The sequence below is a fragment of the Sminthopsis crassicaudata genome, chromosome X (assembly GCF_048593235.1).
Source record: "Sminthopsis crassicaudata isolate SCR6 chromosome X, ASM4859323v1, whole genome shotgun sequence".
Classification (NCBI taxonomy): Eukaryota; Metazoa; Chordata; class Mammalia; order Dasyuromorphia; family Dasyuridae; genus Sminthopsis; species Sminthopsis crassicaudata.
In genome coordinates this window covers 27,680,705-27,695,836 of record NC_133623.1, presented here as the reverse complement: position 1 = coordinate 27,695,836, position 15,132 = coordinate 27,680,705, and positions in this window count along the sequence as shown.

Below are 15,132 nucleotides of genomic sequence, written 5' to 3'. Positions count from 1 at the left end.
AAAGTAAGAGAGGTGTACAAACAATGGCCTAGACTTGGATTGGTAAGTCTATGACCTTTGACTTCCCACACAGTACACTTTATAGACTCAGGTTTGGAAATGTGAGGGGACTTAGAGAAAGTAAGAGAGGTGTACAAACAAGGGCCTGGACTTGGATTGGTGAGTCTATGACCCTTGACTTCCCACACAGTACACTTTATAGACTCAGGTTTGGAAATGTGAGGGGACTTAGAGAAAGCATGTGAGCTGTACAAACAAGGGCCTGCACTTGGATTGGCGAGTCTATGACCCTTGACTTCCCAGAATCTACACCATAGACTCAGGTTTGGAAATGTGAGGGGGCTTAGAGAAAGTAAGAGAGGTGTACAAACAAGGGCCTGGACTTGGATTGGTGAGTCTATGACCATTGACTTCCCACACAGTACACTTTATAGACTCAGGTTTGGAAATGTGAGGGGACTTAGAGAAAGCATGTGAGCTGTACAAACAAGGGCCTGCACTTGGATTGGCGAGTCTATGACCCTTGACTTCCCAGAATCTACACCATAGACTCAGGTTTGGAAATGTGAGGGGGCTTAGAGAAAGTAAGAGAGGTGTACAAACAACGGCCTGGACTTAGATTGGTAAGTCTATGACCCTTGACTTCCCAGACTTTATATTATAGAGGCAAGTTTGGAAATGTGAGGGGACTTAGAGAAAGCATGTGAGGTGTACAAAAGAGGGCCAGGACTTGGATTGGTGAGTCTATGACCCTTGACTTCCCAGAATATACTCTTTATAAACTAAGTTTTGGAAACGTGGTGGCACTTAGAGAAAGTAAGAGAGGTGTACAAACAAGGACCTGGACTTGGATTGGTGAGTCTATGACCCTTGACTTCCCAGACTCTACACCATAGACTCAGGTTTGGAAATGTGAGGGGCTTAGAGAAAGTAAGAGAGGTGTACAAGCAAGGGCCTGGACTTGGATTGGCGAGTCTATGACTCTTGACTTCCCACACAGTACACTTTATAGACTCAGGTTTGGAAATGTGGTGGCACTTCGAAAAAGTAAGAGAGGTGTACAAACAATGGCCTAGACTTGGATTGGTAAGTCTATGACCTTTGACTTCCAACACAGTACACTTTATAGACTCAGGTTTGGAAATGTGAGGGGACTTAGAGAAAGTAAGAGAGGTTTACATACAAGGGCCTAGACTTGGATTGGCGAGTCTATGACCCTTGCCTTCCTAGACTCTACACTGTAGACTCAGGTTTGGAAATGTGAGGGGGCTTAGAGAAAGTAAGAGAGGTGTACAAACAAGGGCCTGGACTTGGATTGGTAAGTCTATGACCCTTGACTTCCAAGAATATACTCTTTATAAACTAAGTTTTGGAAACGTGGTGGCACTTAGAGAAAGTAAGAGAGGTGTACAAACAAGGGCCTGGACTTGGATTGGTGAGTCTATGACCCTTGACTTCCCAGACTCTACACCATAGACTCAGGTTTGGAAATGTGAGGGGGCTTAGAGAAAGTAAGAGAGGTGTACAAACAAGGGCCTGGACTTGGATTGGTGAGTCTATGACCCTTGACTTCCCAGACTTTATTATATACAGGTAAGTTTGGAAATGTGAGGGGACTTAGAGAAAGCATGTGAGGTGTACAAAACAAGGGCAGCACTTGGATTGGCGAGTCTATGACCCTTGACTTCCCATAATATACTCTTTATAAACTAAGTTTTGGAAATGTGGTGACACTTAGAGAAAGTAAGAGAGGTGTACAAACAAGGGCCTGGACTTGGATTGGTGAGTCTATGACCCTTGACTTCCCAGACTCTACACCATAGACTCAGGTTTGGAAATGTGAGGGTGCTTAGAGAAAGTAAGAGAGGTGTACAAGCAAGGGCCTGGACTTGGATTGGCGAGTCTATGACCCTTGACTTCCCACACAGTACACTTTATAGACTCAGGTTTGGAAATGTGGTGGCACTTCGAAAAAGTAAGAGAGGTGTACAAACAATGGCCTAGACTTGGATTGGTAAGTCTATGACCTTTGACTTCCAACACAGTACACTTTATAGACTCAGGTTTGGAAATGTGAGGGGACTTAGAGAAAGTAAGAGAGGTTTACAAACAAGGGCCTAGACTTGGATTGGCGAGTCTATGACCCTTGCCTTCCTAGACTCTACACCGTAGACTCAGGTTTGGAAATGTGAGGGGGCTTAGAGAAAGTAAGAGAGGTGTACAAACAGAGGGCCTGGACTTGGATTGGTGAGTCTATGACCCTTGACTTCCCAGAATATACTCTTTATAAACTAAGTTTTGGAAACGTGGTGACACTTAGAGAAAGTAAGAGAGGTGTACAAACAAGGGCCTGGAATTGGATTGGTGAGTCTATGACCCTTGACTTCCCAGAATATACTCTTTATAAACTAAGTTTTGGAAATGAGGTGGCACTTAGAGAAAGTAAGAGAGGTGTACAAACAAGGGCCTGGACTTGGATTGGTGAGTCTATGACCCTTGACTTCCCAGAACATACTCTTTATAAACTAAGTTTTGGAAATGTGAGGGGACTTACAGAAAGCATGTGAGCTGTACAAACAAGGGCCTGGACTTGGATTGGTAAGTCTATGACCCTTGACTTCCCAGACTTTATACTATAGAGGCAAGTTTGGAAATGTGAGGGGACTTAGAGAAAGCATGTGAGGTGTACAAAAGAGGGCCAGGACTTGGATTGGTAAGTCTATGAACCTTGACTTCATAGACTCTACACCACAGACTCAGGTTTGGAAATGTGAGGGGCCTTAGAGAAAGTAAGAGATGTGTACAAATAAGGGCCTGGACTTGGATTGGTGAGTCTATGACCCTTGACTTCCCACACAGTACACTTTATAGATTCAGGTTTGGAAATGTGAGGGGACTTAGAGAAAACATGTGAGCTGTACAAACAAGGGCCTGCACTTGGATTGGTAAGTCCATGAACCTTGACTTCCCAGAATATACTCTTTATAAACTAAGTTTTGGAAATGTGGTGCCGCTTAAAGAAAGTAAGAGAGGTGTACAAACAATGGCCTGGACTTGGATTGGTGAGTCTATGACCCTTGACTTCCCACACAGTACACTTTATAGACTCAGGTTTGGAAATGTGAGGGGACTTAGAGAAAGCATGTGAGCTGTACAAACAAGGGCCTGCACTTGGATTGGCGAGTCTATGACCCTTGACTTCCCAGAATCTACACCATAGACTCAGGTTTGGAAATGTGAGGGGGCTTAGAGAAAGTAAGAGAGGTGTACAAACAACGGCCTGGACTTGGATTGGTAAGTCTATGACCCTTGACTTCCCAGACTTTATACTATAGAGGCAAGTTTGGAAATGTGAGGGGACTTAGAGAAAGCATGTGAGGTGTACAAAAGAGGGCCAGGACTTGGATTGGTGAGTCTATGACCCTTGACTTCCCAGAATATACTCTTTATAAACTAAGTTTTGGAAACGTGGTGGCACTTAGAGAAAGTAAGAGAGGTGTACAAGCAAGGGCCTGGACTTGGATTGGCGAGTCTATGACCCTTGACTTCCCACACAGTACACTTTATAGACTCAGGTTTGGAAATGTGGTGGCACTTCGAAAAAGTAAGAGAGGTGTACAAACAATGGCCTAGACTTGGATTGGTAAGTCTATGACCTTTGACTTCCAACACAGTATACTTTATAGACTCAGGTTTGGAAATGTGAGGGGACTTAGAGAAAGTAAGAGAGGTTTACAAACAAGGGCCTAGACTTGGATTGGCGAGTCTATGACCCTTGCCTTCCTAGACTCTACACCGTAGACTCAGGTTTGGAAATGTGAGGGGGCTTAGAGAAAGTAAGAGAGGTGTACAAACAAGGGCCTGGACTTGGATTGGTGAGTCTATGACCCTTGACTTCCCAGACTCTACACCATAGACTCAGGTTTGGAAATGTGAGGGGGCTTAGAGAAAGTAAGAGAGGTGTACAAACAAGGGCCTGGACTTGGATTGGTGAGTCTATGACCCTTGACTTCCCAGACTTTATTATATACAGGTAAGTTTGGAAATGTGAGGGGACTTAGAGAAAGCATGTGAGGTGTACAAAACAAGGGCAGCACTTGGATTGGCGAGTCTATGACCCTTGACTTCCCATAATATACTCTTTATAAACTAAGTTTTGGAAATGTGGTGACACTTAGAGAAAGTAAGAGAGGTGTACAAACAAGGGCCTGGAATTGGATTGGTGAGTGTATGACCCTTGACTTCCCAGAATATACTCTTTATAAACTAAGTTTTGGAAATGAGGTGGCACTTAGAGAAAGTAAGAGAGGTGTACAAACAAGGGCCTGGACTTGGATTGGTGAGTCTATGACCCTTGACTTTCCAGACTTTATACTATAGAGGCAAGTTTGGAAATGTGAGGGGACTTAGAGAAAGCATGTGAGGTGTGCAAAAGAGGGCCAGGACTTGGATTGGTGAGTCTATGACCCTTGACTTCCCAGAATATACTCTTTATAAACTAAGTTTTGGAAATGAGGTGGCACTTAGAGAAAGTAAGAGAGGTGTACAAACAAGGGCCTGGACTTGGATTGGTGAGTCTATGACCCTTGACTTCCCAGAACATACTCTTTATAAACTAAGTTTTGGAAATGTGAGGGGACTTACAGAAAGCATGTGAGCTGTACAAACAAGGGCCTGGACTTGGATTGGTAAGTCTATGACCCTTGACTTCCCAGACTTTATACTATAGAGGCAAGTTTGGAAATGTGAGGGGACTTAGAGAAAGCATGTGAGGTGTACAAAAGAGGGCCAGGACTTGGATTGGTAAGTCTATGACCCTTGACTTCATAGACTCTACACCACAGACTCAGGTTTGGAAATGTGAGGGGCCTTAGAGAAAGTAAGAGAGGTGTACAAATAAGGGCCTGGACTTGGATTGGTGAGTCTATGACCCTTGACTTCCCACACAGTACACTTTATAGATTCAGGTTTGGAAATGTGAGGGGACTTAGAGAAAACATGTGAGCTGTACAAACAAGGGCCTGCACTTGGATTGGTAAGTCCATGAACCTTGACTTCCCAGAATATACTCTTTATAAACTAAGTTTTGGAAATGTGGTGCCGCTTAAAGAAAGTAAGAGAGGTGTACAAACAATGGCCTGGACTTGGATTGGTGAGTCTATGACCCTTGACTTCCCACACAGTACACTTTATAGACTCAGGTTTGGAAATGTGAGGGGACTTAGAGAAAGCATGTGAGCTGTACAAACAAGGGCCTGCACTTGGATTGGCGAGTCTATGACCCTTGACTTCCCAGAATCTACACCATAGACTCAGGTTTGGAAATGTGAGGGGGCTTAGAGAAAGTAAGAGAGGTGTACAAACAACGGCCTGGACTTGGATTGGTAAGTCTATGACCCTTGACTTCCCAGACTTTATACTATAGAGGCAAGTTTGGAAATGTGAGGGGACTTAGAGAAAGCATGTGAGCTGTACAAACAAGGGCCTGCACTTGGATTGGCGAGTCTATGACCCTTGACTTCCCAGACTCTACACCATAGACTCAGGTTTGGAAATGTGAGGGTGCTTAGAGATAGTAAGAGAGGTGTATAAGCAAGGGCCTGGACTTGGATTGGCGAGTCTATGACCCTTAACTTCCCACACAGTTCACTTTATAGACTCAGGTTTGGAAATGTGAGGGGACTTACAGAAAGCATGTGAGCTGTACAAACAAGGGCCTGGACTTGGATTGGTAAGTCTATGACCCTTGACTTCCCAGAATATACTCTTTATAAACTAAGTTTTGGAAATGAGGTGGCACTTAGAGAAAGTAAGAGAGGTGTACAAACAAGGGCCTGGACTTAGATTGGTAAGTCTATGACCCTTGACTTCCCAGACTTTATACTATAGAGGCAAGTTTGGAAATGTGAGGGGACTTAGAGAAAGCATGTGAGGTATACAAACAAGGGCCTGCACTTGGATTGGTAAGTCTATGACTCTTGACTTCATAGACTCTACACCACAGACTCAGGTTTGGAAATGTGAGGGGCCTTAGAGAAAGTAAGAGAGGTGTACAAACAAGGGCCTGGACTTGGATTGGTGAGTCTATGACCCTTGACTTCCCAGACTTTATTCTATAGAGGCAAGTTTGGAAATGTGAGGGGACTTAGAGAAAGCATGTGAGGTGTACAAAAGAGGGCCAGGACTTGGATTGGTGAGTCTATGACCCTTGACTTCCCAGAATATACTCTTTATAAACTAAGTTTTGGAAACGTGGTGGCACTTAGAGAAAGTAAGAGAGGTGTACAAACAAGGGCCTGGACTTGGATTGGCGAGTCTATGACCCTTGACTTCCCAGAATGTACTCTTTATAAACAAAGATTTGGAAATATGGTGGCACTTAGAGAAAGTAAGAGAGGTGTACAAACAAGGGCCTGCACTTGGATTGGTAAGTCCATGAACCTTGACTTCCCAGAATATACTCTTTATAAACTAAGTTTTGGAAATGTGGTGCCGCTTAGAGAAAGTAAGAGAGGTGTACAAACAAGGGCCTGGACTTGGATTGGTGAGTCTATGACCCTTGACTTCCCACACAGTACACTTTATAAACTCAGGTTTGGAAATGTGAGGGGACTTAGAGAAACCATGTGAGCTGTACAAACAACGGCCTGGACTTGGATTGGCGAGTCTATGACCCTTGACTTCCCTGACTCTAAACCATAGACTCAGGTTTGGAAATGTGAGGGGGCTTAGAGAAAGTAAGAGAGGTGTACAAACAAGGGCCTGGAATTGGATTGTTAAGTCTATGACCCTTGACTTCCCAGACTTTATTCTATAGAGGCAAGTTTGGAAATGTGAGGGGACTTAGAGAAAGCATGTTAGGTGTACAAAAGAGGGCCAGGACTTGGATTGGTGAGTCTATGACCCTTGACTTCCCAGAATATACTCTTTATAAACTAAGTTTTGGAAATATGGTGGCACTTAGAGAAAGTAAGAGAGGTGTACAAACAAGGGCCTGGACTTGGATTGGCGAGTCTATGACCCTTGACTTCCCAGACTCTACACCATAGACTCAGGTTTGGAAATGTGAGGGTGCTTAGAGCTAGTAAGAGAGGTGTACAAGCAAGGGCCTGGACTTGGATTGGCGAGTCTATGACCCTTAACTTCCCACACAGTACACTTTATAGACTCAGGTTTGGAAATGTGAGGGGACTTACAGAAAGAATGTGAGCTGTACAAACAAGGGCCTGGACTTGGATTGGTGAGTCTATGATCCTTGACTTTCCAGAATATACTCTTTATAAACTAAGTTTTGGAAATGAGGTGGCACTAGAGAAAGTAAGAGAGGTGTACAAACAAGGGCCTGGAATTGGATTGGTGAGTCTATGACCCTTGACTTCCCAGAATATACTCTTTATAAACTAAGTTTTGGAAATGAGGTGGCACTTAGAGAAAGTAAGAGAGGTGTACAAACAAGGGCCTGGACTTGGATTGGTAAGTCTATGAACTTGACTTCCCAGACTTTATACTATAGAGGCAAGTTTGGAAATGTGAGGGGACTTAGAGAAAGCATGTGAGGTGTACAAAAGAGGGCCAGGACTTGGATTGGTAAGTCTATGACCCTTGACTTCATAGACTCTACACCACAGACTCAGGTTTGGAAATGTGAGGGGCCTTAGAGAAAGTAAGAGAGGTGTACAAACAAGGGCCTGGACTTGGATTGGTGAGTCTATGACCTTTGACTTCCCACACAGTACACTTTATATACTCAGGTTTGGAAATGTGAGGGGACTTACAGAAAGCATGTGAGCTGTACAAACAAGGGCCTGGACTTGGATTGGTAAGTCCATGACCCTTGACTTCCCAGAATATACTCTTTATAAACTAAGTTTTGGAAATGAGGTGGCACTTAGAGAAAGAGAGGTGTACAAACAAGGGCCTGGACTTAGATTGGTAAGTCTATGACCCTTGACTTCCCAGACTTTATACTATAGAGGCAAGTTTGGAAATGTGAGGGGACTTAGAGAAAGCATGTGAGGTATACAAACAAGGGCCTGCACTTGGATTGGCAAGTCTATGACCCTTGACTTCATAGACTCTACACCACAGACTCAGGTTTGGAAATGTGAGGGGCCTTAGAGAAAGTAAGAGAGGTGTACAAACAAGGGCCTGGACTTGGATTGGTGAGTCTATGACCCTTGACTTCCCAGACTTTATTCTATAGAGGCAAGTTTGGAAATGTGAGGGGACTTAGAGAAAGTAAGAGAGGTGTACAAACAAGGGCCTGGACTTGGATTGGTGAGTCTATGACCCTTGACTTCCCAGAATATACTCTTTATAAACTAAGTTTTGGAAACGTGGTGGCACTTAGAGAAAGTAAGAGAGGTGTACAAACAAGGGCCTGCACTTGGATTGCTAAGTCCAGGAACCTTGACTTCCCAGAATGTACTCTTTATAAACAAAGTTTTGGAAATATGGTGGCACTTAGAGAAAGTAAGAGAGGTGTACAAACAAGGGCCTGCACTTGGATTGCTAAGTCCATGAACCTTGACTTCCCAGAATATACTCTTTATAAACTAAGTTTTGGAAATGTGGTGCCGCTTAGAGAAAGTAAGAGAGGTGTACAAACAAGGGCCTGGACTTGGATTGGTGAGTCTATGACCCTTGACTTCCCACACAGTACACTTTATAAACTCAGGTTTGGAAATGTGAGGGGACTTAGAGAAACCATGTGAGCTGTACAAACAACGGCCTGGACTTGGATTGGCGAGTCTATGACCCTTGACTTCCCTGACTCTAAACCATAGACTCAGGTTTGGAAATGTGAGGGGGCTTAGAGAAAGTAAGAGAGGTGTACAAACAAGGGCCTGGAATTGGATTGTTAAATCTATGACCCTTGACTTGCCAGACTTTATATTATAGAGGCAAGTTTAAAAATGTGAGGGGACTTAGAGAAAGCATGTGAGGTGTACAAAAGAGGGCCAGGACTTGGATTGGTGAGTCTATGATCCTTGACTTTCCAGAATATACTCTTTATAAACTAAGTTTTGGAAACGTGGTGGCACTTAGAGAAAGTAAGAGAGGTGTACAAACAAGGGCCTGGACTTGGATTGGCGAGTCTATGACCCTTGACTTCCCAGACTCTACACCATAGACTCAGGTTAAGAAATGTGAGGGGGCTTAGAATAAGTAAGAGAGGTGTACAAACAAGGGCCTGGACTTGGATTGGTGAGTCTATGACCCTTGACTTCCCAGAATATACTCTTTATAAACTAAGTTTTGGAAACGTGGTGGCACTTAGAGAAAATAAGAGAGGTCTACAAACAAGGGCCTGGACTTGGATTGGCGAGTCTATGACCCTTGACTTCCCAGACTCTACACCATAGACTCAGGTTTGGAAATGTGAGGGGGCTTAGAGAAAGTAAGAGAGGTGTACAAACAACGGCCTGGACTTGGATTGGTAAGTCTATGACCCTTGACTTCCCAGACTTTATACTATAGAGGCAAGTTTGGAAATGTGAGGGGACTTAGAGTAAGCATGTGAGGTGTACAAAACAAGGGCAGCACTTGGATTGGCGAGTCTATGACCCTTGACTTCCCAGAATATACTCTTTATAAACTAAGTTTTGGAAACGTGGTGGCACTTAGAGAAAGTAAGAGAGGTGTACAAACAAGGACCTGGACTTGGATTGGTGAGTCTATGACCCTTGACTTCCCAGACTCTACACCATAGACTCAGGTTTGGAAATGTGAGGGGCTTAGAGAAAGTAAGAGAGGTGTACAAGCAAGGGCCTGTACTTGGATTGGCGAGTCTATGACCCTTGACTTCCCACACAGTACACTTTATAGACTCAGGTTTGGAAATGTGGTGGCACTTCGAAAAAGTAAGAGAGGTGTACAAACAATGGCCTAGACTTGGATTGGTAAGTCTATGACCTTTGACTTCCAACACAGTACACTTTATAGACTCAGGTTTGGAAATGTGAGGGGACTTAGAGAAAGTAAGAGAGGTTTACAAACAAGGGCCTAGACTTGGATTGGCGAGTCTATGACCCTTGCCTTCCTAGACTCTACACCGTAGACTCAGGTTTGGAAATGTGAGGGGGCTTAGAGAAAGTAAGAGAGGTGTACAAACAAGGGCCTGGACTTGGATTGGTGAGTCTATGACCCTTGACTTCCAAGAATATACTCTTTATAAACTAAGTTTTGGAAACGTGGTGGCACTTAGAGAAAGTAAGAGAGGTGTACAAACAAGGGCCTGGACTTGGATTGGTGAGTCTATGACCCTTGACTTCCCAGACTCTACACCATAAACTCAGGTTTGGAAATGTGAGGGGGCTTAGAGAAAGTAAGAGAGGTGTACAAACAAGGGCCTGGACTTGGATTGGTGAGTCTATGACCCTTGACTTCCCAGACTTTATTATATACAGGTAAGTTTGGAAATGTGAGGGGACTTAGAGAAAGCATGTGAGGTGTACAAAACAAGGGCAGCACTTGGATTGGCGAGTCTATGACCCTTGACTTCCCAGAATATACTCTTTATAAACTAAGTTTTGGAAACGTGGTGGCACTTAGAGAAAGTAAGAGAGGTGTACAAACAAGGACCTGGACTTGGATTGGTGAGTCTATGACCCTTGACTTCCCAGACTCTACACCATAGACTCAGGTTTGGAAATGTGAGGGTGCTTAGAGAAAGTAAGAGAGGTGTACAAGCAAGGGCCTGTACTTGGATTGGCGAGTCTATGACCCTTGACTTCCCACACAGTACACTTTATAGACTCAGGTTTGGAAATGTGGTGGCACTTCGAAAAAGTAAGAGAGGTGTACAAACAATGGCCTAGACTTGGATTGGTAAGTCTATGACCTTTGACTTCCAACACAGTACACTTTATAGACTCAGGTTTGGAAATGTGAGGGGACTTAGAGAAAGTAAGAGAGGTTTACAAACAAGGGCCTAGACTTGGATTGGCGAGTCTATGACCCTTGCTTTCCTAGACTCTACACCGTAGACTCAGGTTTGGAAATGTGAGGGGGCTTAGAGAAAGTAAGAGAGGTGTACAAACAAGGGCCTGGACTTGGATTGGTGAGTCTATGACCCTTGACTTCCCAGACTTTATTATATACAGGTAAGTTTGGAAATGTGAGGGGACTTAGAGAAAGCATGTGAGGTGTACAAAAGAGGGCCAGGACTTGGATTGGTGAGTCTATGACCCTTGACTTCCCAGAATATACTCTTTATAAACTAAGTTTTGGAAACGTGGTGGCACTTAGAGAAAGTAAGCGAGGTGTACAAACAAGGGCCTGGACTTGGATTGGTGAGTCTATGACCCTTGACTTCCCAGAATATACTCTTTATAAACTAAGTTTTGGAAACGTGGTGGCACTTAGAGAAAGTAAGAGAGGTGTACAAACAAGGGCCTGGACTTGGATTGGCGAGTCTATGACCCTTGACTTCCCAGAATGTACTCTTTATAAACAAAGTTTTGGAAATATGGTGGCACTTAGAGAAAGTAAGAGAGGTGTACAAACAAGGGCCTGCACTTGGATTGGTAAGTCCATGAACCTTGACTTCCCAGAATATACTCTTTATAAACTAAGTTTTGGAAATGTGGTGCCGCTTAGAGAAAGTAAGAGAGGTGTACAAACAAGGGCCTGGACTTGGATTGGTGAGTCTATGACCCTTGACTTCCCAGAATATACTCTTTATAAACTAAGTTTTGGAAACGTGGTGGCACTTAGAGAAAATAAGAGAGGTCTACAAACAAGGGCCTGGACTTGGATTGGCGAGTCTATGACCCTTGACTTCCCAGACTCTACACCATAGACTCAGGTTTGGAAATGTGAGGGGGCTTAGAGAAAGTAAGAGAGGTGTACAAACAACGGCCTGGACTTGGATTGGTAAGTCTATGACCCTTGACTTCCCAGACTTTATACTATAGAGGCAAGTTTGGAAATGTGAGGGGACTTAGAGTAAGCATGTGAGGTGTACAAAACAAGGGCAGCACTTGGATTGGCGAGTCTATGACCCTTGACTTCCCAGAATATACTCTTTATAAACTAAGTTTTGGAAACGTGGTGGCACTTAGAGAAAGTAAGAGAGGTGTACAAACAAGGACCTGGACTTGGATTGGTGAGTCTATGACCTTTGACTTCCCAGACTCTACACCATAGACTCAGGTTTGGAAATGTGAGGGTGCTTAGAGAAAGTAAGAGAGGTGTACAAGCAAGGGCCTGTACTTGGATTGGCGAGTCTATGACCCTTGACTTCCCACACAGTACACTTTATAGACTCAGGTTTGGAAATGTGGTGGCACTTCGAAAAAGTAAGAGAGGTGTACAAACAATGGCCTAGACTTGGATTGGTAAGTCTATGACCTTTGACTTCCAACACAGTACACTTTATAGACTCAGGTTTGGAAATGTGAGGGGACTTAGAGAAAGTAAGAGAGGTTTACAAACAAGGGCCTAGACTTGGATTGGCGAGTCTATGACCCTTCCCTTCCTAGACTCTACACCGTAGACTCAGGTTTGGAAATGTGAGGGGGCTTAGAGAAAGTAAGAGAGGTGTACAAACAAGGGCCTGGACTTGGATTGGTGAGTCTATGACCCTTGACTTCCAAGAATATACTCTTTATAAACTAAGTTTTGGAAACGTGGTGGCACTTAGAGAAAGTAAGAGAGGTGTACAAACAAGGGCCTGGACTTGGATTGGTGAGTCTATGACCCTTGACTTCCCAGACTCTACACCATAAACTCAGGTTTGGAAATGTGAGGGGGCTTAGAGAAAGTAAGAGAGGTGTACAAACAAGGGCCTGGACTTGGATTGGTGAGTCTATGACCCTTGACTTCCCAGACTTTATTATATACAGTAAGTTTGGAAATGTGAGGGGACTTAGAGAAAGCATGTGAGGTGTACAAAACAAGGGCAGCACTTGGATTGGCGAGTCTATGACCCTTGACTTCCCAGAATATACTCTTTATAAACTAAGTTTTGGAAACGTGGTGGCACTTAGAGAAAGTAAGAGAGGTGTACAAACAAGGACCTGGACTTGGATTGGTGAGTCTATGACCCTTGACTTCCCAGACTCTACACCATAGACTCAGGTTTGGAAATGTGAGGGTGCTTAGAGAAAGTAAGAGAGGTGTACAAACAAGGGCCTGGACTTGGATTGGTGAGTCTATGACCCTTGACTTCCCAGACTTTATTATATACAGGTAAGTTTGGAAATGTGAGGGGACTTAGAGAAAGCATGTGAGGTGTACAAAACAAGGGCAGCACTTGGATTGGCGAGTCTATGACCCTTGACTTCCCAGAATATACTCTTTATAAACTAAGTTTTGGAAACGTGGTGGCACTTAGAGAAAGTAAGAGAGGTGTACAAACAAGGACCTGGACTTGGATTGGTGAGTCTATGACCCTTGACTTCCCAGACTCTACACCATAGACTCAGGTTTGGAAATGTGAGGGTGCTTAGAGAAAGTAAGAGAGGTGTACAAGCAAGGGCCTGTACTTGGATTGGCGAGTCTATGACCCTTGACTTCCCACACAGTACACTTTATAGACTCAGGTTTGGAAATGTGGTGGCACTTCGAAAAAGTAAGAGAGGTGTACAAACAATGGCCTAGACTTGGATTGGTAAGTCTATGACCTTTGACTTCCAACACAGTACACTTTATAGACTCAGGTTTGGAAATGTGAGGGGACTTAGAGAAAGTAAGAGAGGTTTACAAACAAGGGCCTAGACTTGGATTGGCGAGTCTATGACCCTTGCTTTCCTAGACTCTACACCGTAGACTCAGGTTTGGAAATGTGAGGGGGCTTAGAGAAAGTAAGAGAGGTGTACAAACAAGGGCCTGGACTTGGATTGGTGAGTCTATGACCCTTGACTTCCCAGACTTTATTATATACAGGTAAGTTTGGAAATGTGAGGGGACTTAGAGAAAGCATGTGAGGTGTACAAAAGAGGGCCAGGACTTGGATTGGTGAGTCTATGACCCTTGACTTCCCAGAATATACTCTTTATAAACTAAGTTTTGGAAACGTGGTGGCACTTAGAGAAAGTAAGCGAGGTGTACAAACAAGGGCCTGGACTTGGATTGGTGAGTCTATGACCCTTGACTTCCCAGAATATACTCTTTATAAACTAAGTTTTGGAAACGTGGTGGCACTTAGAGAAAGTAAGAGAGGTGTACAAACAAGGGCCTGGACTTGGATTGGCGAGTCTATGACCCTTGACTTCCCAGAATGTACTCTTTATAAACAAAGTTTTGGAAATATGGTGGCACTTAGAGAAAGTAAGAGAGGTGTACAAACAAGGGCCTGCACTTGGATTGGTAAGTCCATGAACCTTGACTTCCCAGAATATACTCTTTATAAACTAAGTTTTGGAAATGTGGTGCCGCTTAGAGAAAGTAAGAGAGGTGTACAAACAAGGGCCTGGACTTGGATTGGTGAGTCTATGACCCTTGACTTCCCAGAATATACTCTTTATAAACTAAGTTTTGGAAACGTGGTGGCACTTAGAGAAAATAAGAGAGGTCTACAAACAAGGGCCTGGACTTGGATTGGCGAGTCTATGACCCTTGACTTCCCAGACTCTACACCATAGACTCAGGTTTGGAAATGTGAGGGGGCTTAGAGAAAGTAAGAGAGGTGTACAAACAACGGCCTGGACTTGGATTGGTAAGTCTATGACCCTTGACTTCCCAGACTTTATCTATAGAGGCAAGTTTGGAAATGTGAGGGGACTTAGAGTAAGCATGTGAGGTGTACAAAACAAGGGCAGCACTTGGATTGGCGAGTCTATGACCCTTGACTTCCCAGAATATACTCTTTATAAACTAAGTTTTGGAAACGTGGTGGCACTTAGAGAAAGTAAGAGAGGTGTACAAACAAGGACCTGGACTTGGATTGGTGAGTCTATGACCCTTGACTTCCCAGACTCTACACCATAGACTCAGGTTTGGAAATGTGAGGGGCTTAGAGAAAGTAAGAGAGGTGTACAAGCAAGGGCCTGTACTTGGATTGGCGAGTCTATGACCCTTGACTTCCCACACAGTACACTTTATAGACTCAGGTTTGGAAATGTGGTGGCACTTCGAAAAAGTAAGAGAGGTGTACAAACAATGGCCTAGACTTGGATTGGTAAGTCT